General features: G+C 44.8%; 1 long non-coding RNA gene across 1 annotated transcript; it reads right to left on the reverse strand.

Moving 5' to 3' along the window:
* Positions 1 to 983: 983 nt before the first annotated feature.
* On the reverse strand, positions 984 to 1573 carry LOC125484900. The gene is made up of 2 exons (XR_007263702.1): positions 1487 to 1573; positions 984 to 1201 (listed from the first exon to the last, which is right to left on the reverse strand). It is a non-coding gene; the product is annotated as an uncharacterized LOC125484900 (long non-coding RNA).
* Positions 1574 to 9334: the final 7761 nt, after the last annotated feature.

Consider the following 9334-nt stretch of genomic DNA (forward strand, 5'->3'; position numbering starts at 1 on the left):
GACCAGAAATTCAAGCCATGTAAAAGAGCATGTCAGATGCTAGCAATTCTATGGCAAGTAACTCAGCTCCTAAAGCTCCCCAAAGTCTATACATTATCTATATGGCACCAGGCAGGAGTGTGATGGAAGATCCTTTGGTACCTGGCTGAGCACAGCTGCAACAACTTTTATTGAGGAGAAAGTAGGCGGCATGTTTAATACTCCATCCACCACCAGTAACCCTTATTCTCTGCAACACCAACACACAATATGCACTGTTGGGATTCCCTCCCAACAGCACGGTGGATGCATCTACACCAACTGGACTGGAACTTCTCAGAGGCAATTAATACTGGTCTATCTCTGTTAAAGTCCCAAATGAATTCAGAAGAAAATCTGATTTTCTGATAATTGTTGAACAATGTAGACATTTTTATTGATCTGATGAACTCCTCACTGTCTTTGAATTTGTGTGATTTATTTGCAGAATTTTGTGGGCAATTTGAAAGAAAAGACAGTCTGACAGCTTAAGTCACAGATAATACAAGATAACGCTGCAATTAAGAAGCAGCTGGATGAGCGCTTAAAATCCCAGAGCATTGTAGGCTATAGACCCCAAGGTAAATGGGATTAATGTAGCTTGGAGTTTTTTGGCTGTCACAGGGCTGAAGGACCTGTTTGTATGCTGTATGACTCCAAGTATGACGCTATGACATTCATTTTTAAAAACAGAAAATGTAGACAATTTCCATAGCTTGTGAGCATCAAGTGAAGAGAAATAAAATCTCCAAGGTCACACAGCATTCTGACTTGGATCTATATCATTGTCCCAAAATGTCACTTGTTCAGAATACTGTACCTCTCTTTGAAACATATCTGTTAGTGTCCCTGCACCATGAGGACTACTGGGGTTCACCACCATATTCTGAATGGAAATTAGACAGAGGCAGTAAATGCTGGCCTTGCTAATGAAACTCACCTCATAGGAACAAATGAAAGGAATCTGCACTATTAAAGACATTTATTCAACATGATTTGATTTCTAAACCAGTTTTAATGAGGTTTTCACTTTGCCCTATGTTTCTGATCTTTCTGCTAAACCATGAAACTTTCCCAAGTATTTGCCAGGTGCTGCTTAAAAATCTCATTTGGAAGTTGTGCCCATCATTCTGAAAGGGAGAGCCTTCATGGTAATGAGAATGCTCTCATTGTTTTTCAGTATCTAAAGATAACAGAAATGTAGAAACTAAGATCAGGAATAAGTGATTGGACAACACAAAGCAACTCTGCCAGGTGATAAGATAGAGTTCAAACTCACTGGTCTACAGTTTCCAACTTTTTGCCCATCTCCTTTTTTGAATAAGGTGTCACATTACTAAGTTTCCAATACACTCGAACCTTTGCAGAGTCCAACAAATTTTTAAATACCATAACTAATGCACTACTATCTCTGATGCCACCTCCTGTAATACCCTAGGGTGCAGGCCATCATGGCCCGGGGACTTACCTAACTTTAAGGCCATCAGTTTACTTAATACCTTCTCCCTAGTCATGGTAAGTCCACCAAGATCCTCTGTAGTAAAAGCAGTTTTTGGGGACAGATTATTATCTTGCACTGTAAAAAACAGAAAGTATTGGTTAAATGCTTTTGCCATTTCTGAGTTCCCCATTATTACCTTGCCATTTTCCTCCACTAAAGAAGCCAACACTTACTTTCATTCTTCTCTTCTTTTTTATATACCTGTAGAAACTTCAAGTTTCAGAGTTTTTGTTTTCTGCTCATTTCCTTTCGTAGTTCATCTTAGCTCATTTGATCTTGTTTTTAATGACGCTTTGCTCATATTTAAAGTTTTCTGTTTTATTCATTCACAGGATGCATGTGACTCTTGGTGGGTCAACATTTATTGCCCATTCCTAATTACCAAGAGAATAGTTAAGAGTCAACAGTAATGCTGTACATCTGGAGTCACATGTAGGCCAGACCAGGTAAGGATGGTAGTTTCCCTCCATAAAGGACCAGATTAGTTTTTCCCTGACAATGAATTCATGGTCACCATCGGTCTCTTAATTCCAGATTCAAGTTCAAACTCCACCATCTGTCATGGCAGGATTTGAACCCAGGTCCCGAGAACATTACCTGTGTCTCTGGATTAACAGTCCAACAATAATACCATTCTGCCATCGTCTTCCTCAATCCTCCACAACGCAATTACCTTGTGCAGTATGATATGCCCTAGTTTTTGCCTTCAATTATCATTGACTTCCTTGTGAAGACATGGATGATGATTTTTCACCTTCCTCTCAGGAATATAATTTAATTAAGACTTACTTAGCATCTCCCTAAGTATTTGCCACTGTACTTCAACTGTCCTGCCGTTTAATGTTTTTGCCCGTTCAACTCGGGCCAACTCCTTCCTCAGGCCTGTGTAATTATCTTTGTCCAACCCTAAGACTCTCACATGCGACTCTGTCCTCACTCTTTCAATCTGAATTTGAAATTCTAGCATGTTGTGGTCACTTATCCAAGAGGATCTTTAACAATAAGACTATTTATCAATCCTTCCTCATTACATCATACCAAATCTAAAGTAGTCCATTCTCTGGTTGGTCCATGACGAGCTGTTTTAAGAAATCCCTCATATGCTCTTTGAGCCTTTCTTCAAGGCTGCCCTTGCCAGATTGATTAATCGAGTCAATGTGCATGTTCAAACCACCCATATTACCCTAGTGCCCTTCTCACAAGCCCTCATTATTTCCTGCTTTATACAATGTACTACTTCAGATGTACCGTATGGTGGGCTGAAAATTACTCTGACCAAAGGGCTTCTTCCCTTGCTTTTTCTTTCCATGCAGACTGATTCCAACTCACATTTTGAACTTTTATGATTCGTTCCCTCACCACGGCCATTAGAGGTGTGTGAGGGATTTGAATCTAAGGAGGATGAGAGAAATTAGGCTTATTCTTCCTACAGCAGAAAAGAGTAAGATGTGAACTTATTGAGGTGCTTACAATTATGAAAAATTTTACAGGATAACAAAAGGATATTCTGTATCCATTAGCTGGCATTACACTAAATAGGGTTCCCAATTTCAAGATTGTCAACAAAAAAGCTAGCAGTGAGATGAGAAAAAACTTCTTTATTCAGAGAGTTGTTAGGATTTGGAATGCACTGCCTGGAAGATTTGTAGATGTGAATTCAAAAGGGAACTGGACATGCATTTGAAAGTTATGAATTTAAATGTCTACAGAGATAGGGCTGGTAAATGGGATGAGCTGGGTGAACATTTGTGGAGCTGATGCATACACTGTAGCCCAATTGCATCTTCTGTACTTTAAAGTTCTGTATTCTATCATGTACGAACTAGATGTTCTGTGAAGCGGCCACCCAGTCTATGCTTTGTTTCCCCAATGTAGAGGAGACCACATTGTGAGCAGCGAATGCAGTACACTAGATTCTGGGAGGTGCAGGTGAAGTGTTGCTTCACCTGGAAGCTATGTTTGGGCACTTGGATACTGGAGAGGGAGGAGGTAAATGGGCAGGTGTTGCACCTTTGCCAGTTGCAGGGGAAGGTGGTATGGGGTGGTGGGGGGTGTTGTAGGTGAAGGAAGAGTGGACCAGAGTGTCCTGGAGGGAACAGTCCCTGTGGAAGGCAGACGAGGGAGGGGTGTGGAATATGTGTCTGGTGGTGGCATCTCGCTGGAGGTCATGGAAATGGCGTCTGATGATGTTCTGCATGTAGATGCTGGTGGGATGGTAGGTAAGGATAAGGGGAACCCTATCGCTGTAGCGGGAGGGAAAAGGGACGAGGGTGGAAATACAGGAGATGGGTCTGACCCGGTTGACAGCCCTGTTGACAACGGTGCTGAGGAATCCTCAGTTGAGGAAGAAGGTGGACATTTCAGAGGCTCCCTTGTTGAAGTTTCCCTTATCTGAATATATGTCACCGAGAAAGGGAACTGAGAGAATGGGATGGAATCTTTACAGGAAGCAGGATGTGAGGATGTATAGTCCGGGTAGCTGGGTGCCAGTCTATCCCCAGAAATGGAAACAGAGATGTTGAGGAAGGGAAGGGAGGAGACAGGTAGACCAGGTGAAAGGGAGAGCAGGGTGGAAATTGGAAGCAAAGTTGATGAACTTTTCCAATTCCAGATGAGAGAGGGAAGCAGCACCGATGATATTGTCGATGTATCGGGGAAAGAGTTGTGGGTGGAGTCCGGAATAGGACTAGAACAAGGAATGATCCACGTACTCCACGAAGAGACAGGCATAACTGGGGCTCATGCAGGTACCCATGGCCACCCCTCTGATCTGATGAAAATGAGAGGAGTTAAAATAGAAGTTGCTGAACGTGAGGATGATCCCGCCAAGCGGAGGAGGGTGGTGGTGGGTGGGGATGGTTCAGGTCCTTACTCCAGGAAGAAGCGGACAGCCCTAATACCCTCCTGGTGGGGAATAGATGTCTAAAGGGATTGCACGTTCATGGTAAAGAGGAGGCGGCTGCAGCCTGCAAACTGGAAATTTTGAAAACGGCGTAAATCGTTGCAACCTGGGATCCACACTCAGTTCCATACAGCGTCACATGCACACTCTCAAACTTTCTCTCGAACAGCATCGCAACACGCTGGCTCAGCACTGCACCACTCTGCAATTCTACTTCATCCTCCAGCTCATTCGCCATGCTAATAAGAAACTTGTTCTTTTCCTTTCAGGCATCAAGGACCACAAGATGCAACATCTCAGAGATACTCATTAAATAAAAACTGAAAGAATTGCAGATGCTGTAAATCTGGAACAAAAACAGAAGTTGCTGGAATAGATCAGCAGGTCTGGCAGCGTCAGTGGAGAAAAAAATCAGTGTTAACGTTTTGGGACTGGTGACCCTTCTTCAGAAGTGATGATAGCTGGGAAAATGTTAGAAAAGAGGGAGGGGGATCGGGTAGGTAGTAAATGATCCTATGATAGAGCCTGAAGAGAGAGAAGAGCAGTTGGAATGACAAAGCAGTTGATAACGATCTGGCTGGGAGGGTGAATAGTTGTTATTGGGGACTGCGAGTGACTAACAATAGGTAGTGGCAGAACAAGGCCTGGTATGTGTGGTAGTGGACTAGGACATGGGAGAGTTTAGGCCCAAAAATTATTGAACTCGATATTCAGTCCAGAGGGCTACAATGTCCCCAAGCAGAAAATGAGGTGTTGTTCTTCCAGCTTATGTTGAGCTTCACTAGAACACTGCAGGAAGCCTGAGACAGAGATGTTCGCCAGGGAACAGGGTGGTGTGTTAAAGTGGCAGGCAACGGGCAGCTCGTGTTCTTTTTCGCAAGCAGAACACAGATGTTCTGCGAAACAGTCACCCAGTCTACACTCTGTTTCTCAAATGTGGAGAAGAACACATTGTGAGCAGCAAATGCAGTAGACTAGGTTCCGGGAAGTGCAGGTGAAGTGTTGCTTCACCTGGAAGGTATGTTTGGATGGTGGGGAGGGAGGAGGTCAATGGGCAGGTGTTGCACCTTCGCCAGTTGCAGGGGAAGGTGCTGTGGCGGGGGGGTGTTGGGGGTGAACAAAGAGTGGACCAGGGTGTCCTGGAGGGAACGGTTCCTGAGGAAGGCGGGCAAGGGAGGGGAATGTGTGTCTTGTAGTGGCATCTCACTGGAGGTGGTGGAAATGGCGTCTGATGATCTTCTGCATGTGGATGCTGGTGGCATGGTAGGTAAAGACAAGGAGAACCCTATCGCTATTGCAGGGGGGAAGAGAAGGGGTGAGGGCAGAAGTGTGGGAGATGGGTTGAATCTGGTTGAGGGTCCTGTTGACAACAGTTCTGGGGAATCCTCAGTTGAGGAAGAAGGTGGACAGTTCAGAGCTCCCTTGTCAAAGTTTGCCTCATCTGAACATATCTGATGGAGAATGGGATTAAGTCTTTACAGGAATCAGGGGTGAGGATATATAGTCCAGGTAGCTGTGGGACTCAGTGCATTTATAGTGGATATTAGTGGCTAGTCTATCCCCAGAAATGGGAACAGAGATGTTGAGGAAAGGAGGGGAGGAGTCAGAGATAGACCAGGTGAAAGTGAGAGCAGGGTGGAAATTGGAAGCAAAATCAATGAACTTTTACAATTCTGGACAAGAGAGGGAAGCAGCACTGACAATATCATCGATATATTGGAGAAAGAGTTGTGGATCAGGGCCAGAATAGGACTGGAACAAGGAATGTTCCACGTACCCCACGAAGAGACAGGCATAACTTGGGCCCATGCCGGTACCCAGGGCCACCCCTCTGACTTGAAGAAAATGACAGGAGTTAAAAGAGAAGTTGTTGAGGGTGAGGACAAGCTCAGTCAAGAATTGGAGGATGGTGGTGGGTGGGGATGGTTTAGGTTTTTGCTCCAGGAAGAAGTGGAGATCCCTAAGACTCTCCTGGTGGGGAAAGGACGTGTAAAGGGATTGCACATCCATGGTAAAGAGGAGGCGGCTGGAACCTGCAAACTGGAAGTTTTTAAACCAGCGTAAAGTGTCAGAAGAATCATGGATGTACGTGGGCAGGGATTGGAGCAGGGGAGAGAAGACGACTGAGTCAAGGTAGGAAGAGATGAGTTCTGTGGGGCAGGAGCAGGCTGAAACAATGGTTCTGCATGGGTAGTCCTGTTTGTGGATTTTTGGAAGCAGGTAGAAGCGAGCTGTGCGGGGCTGGGGGACTATCAGTTTGGAGGCAGTGGAGGGGAGGTCACTAAATGAAATGAGATCAGTTACAGTACTAGATACAATGGCATGATGCGTCATGGTGGGATCATGATCCAGGGGAAGATAAGAGTAGGTATCTGAGAATTGGCCCTCAGCCTCTGCAATCTAGAGGTCAGTACGCGAGATTACAACAGTACCACCCTTATCAGCAGGCTTAATAACAAAGTCGGGGTTAGATCTAAGTGCACAGAGTGCATTCAGTTCAGAGGGAGATAGGTTGGATTTGGTGAGGGGTGCAGAGAAATTGAGGTGATCTTGTCGACAGTTCTCAATGAACAGATCGATTGCAGGTAAAAGGCCAGAGGGAGGGCTCCGGGTAGAGGGAAGGTGTTGAAACTGGGTGAAGGGGTCTGTTGGACGGGGAGGGGACTCTGTCCAAAGAAATGGGCATGGAAGAGAAGATGGCGGAAGAAAAGTTCGACATCATGTCGTGTCCGAAATTCGTTAGGGTGGGGATGCAGAGGAATAAAGCTGAGGCCTTTGCTGAGTATGGAATGTTCAGCACCAGAGAGCGGAAGGTTGCTTATAAACCGATGTTTTCCCAGCTCCCTTCAGTTCTGAGGAAGGGTCACTGGACCCAAAACGTTAACTCTGATTTTTGCTCCACAGATGCTGCCATTCCTGCTGAACTTTTCCAGTAACTTCTGTTTTTGTCAGAGATACCCATGGCCCTCTGGAACCTTCCTCTCCTCCCGTTCCCCCTGACACCATCCCCTCCCCCAACCCCACCTCCTGTCGGCTATTCACTATCCATCCTACCTTCAGCTCTCCGATGCTGAATCTTCCAACTCAGCAAAGCCCTCAGCTTTATTCCTCTGCATCCCCATCTCAACGAATTTCAGGCACGACATGATGTCGAACTCTTCTCCCTTGGTCTTCACATCTGTGCTCATTTCTTTGGGAAAGAGTCCTCTCCCCATCCAACAGACCTCCTTCACCCCTGCAACTGACAAATGTGTGACACCTACCCATTTACCTCCTCCCTCCCCAGTATCCAAGGGCCCAAACATACCTTCCAGGTGAAGCAAAACTTCACCTGCACTTCCCAGAATCTAGTGTACTGCATTTGCTGCTCACAATGTGGTCTCTTTGACATTGGGGAAACAAAACGTAGACTGGGTGACCGCTTTGCTAACATCTACTTTCTTCTTGCCAAAAAGACCCTGAGCTTCCAGTTTCCTGCCACTTTACACACCACCTGGTTCCCTGGCCAACATCTCTGCCTCTGGCTTGCTGCAGTTGTTCAGCAGATCTCAACATAAGCTGGAAGAACAACAACTCATTTTCCACTTGGGGATCCTGCAGCCCTCCAGACTTAATACCGAGTTTATTAATTTTAGGGCCTAAATTCTCCCATGTCCTAGCCCCCTGCCCTACAGACCAGGCCTTGTTATCACACAGCCTGCCATTACACACTACTTATTGTTAGTCACTAACAGTCCCCTTTTACAGCTGTTCACCCTCCTCGCAAGATCGTTATCAACTCCTTTGTCTATCCAACTGCTCTTCACTCTCGTCAGGCTCTATGCTTTATCGTATTGTTTACTCCCTACCTCATTCCCCTCCCTCTTTTCTGCATATAAACTAACATTTTCCCAGCTACCATCAGTTCTGAGGAAGGGTCACTGGACCCAAAACATTAACTCTGATTTTTTCTTCACAGATGCTACCAGACCTGCTGAGTTTTTCCAGAAACTTCTGTTTTTGTTCCTGATTTACAGCATTCGCAGTGCTTTTGGTTTTTATTTAGATGTGATAAGGGAATGGATTGATATGAGGAATTGTGACATTGTTGCCATCACAGGGACATGGTTGAGGGAGATCAGGACTGGCTACTCAATATTCTGTGGTATAGGTACTATAGGCATGAGAGGAGTAGGTTTAAAAGAGGAGATAGTTTTGCATTATTAATTAAGGAGTCAGTTACTGTAGCAAGGAGGTTCACTATCTTGGAAGGGTCTTCAAATGGGGCTTTGTGGTTCGAGCTTAGGAACAAAAAGATGACAGACACACTGCTGGGGATATATTACAGACCCCCCAGGTAGAAGAAAATACAGGAAAAGAATTGTAACCAATTCACTGAGGTGTAGAAGAATAATAAAAGAGTAATTCCATTCAGGCATTTCAATTCCCAAAAATTTATATAGATTTTTTACAAGGGGTGAGAAGCCTTGAAATTTATTCCGGAAAGCTTTTTATATTAACATGTTGAAGACACAACAATGGATGTGCTGGGTCTTACTGTGGGAAACAAAGCCAGTCACGTGTTCTAGGCAAGATTGGGAGAGCATTTTAGGACAAGTGACCATAACATCATCCATTTTAAGTTTGCTGAGAAAAAGGCAAAAAAAAATCTGCAAAATGACAGGTTTATGGATCAAGGAGACAGACTTAATTAAAAATAAGTCAGGATCTTGCCAAAGTAGTTTGAGAAGAGGTCCTTCTGGGTAAAGCTGTAGTGGAACAATCAGCGGGGAGAGGGGTGGGTGGTCGCGCAACGGAGCGCATGCCCAGAATGGAATTGATGCGAGTTTCGGCCCAACATGTTACGTCTAAGATGAAATGTAAGTAAACAAGTCCAGAGAACCTTCAATGTCTACAAATACTCAGAGAAGCTT

Source organism: Rhincodon typus, chromosome 14, assembly GCF_021869965.1.
Source record: "Rhincodon typus isolate 14 chromosome 14, sRhiTyp1.1, whole genome shotgun sequence".
NCBI classification, from domain to species: domain Eukaryota; kingdom Metazoa; phylum Chordata; class Chondrichthyes; order Orectolobiformes; family Rhincodontidae; genus Rhincodon; species Rhincodon typus.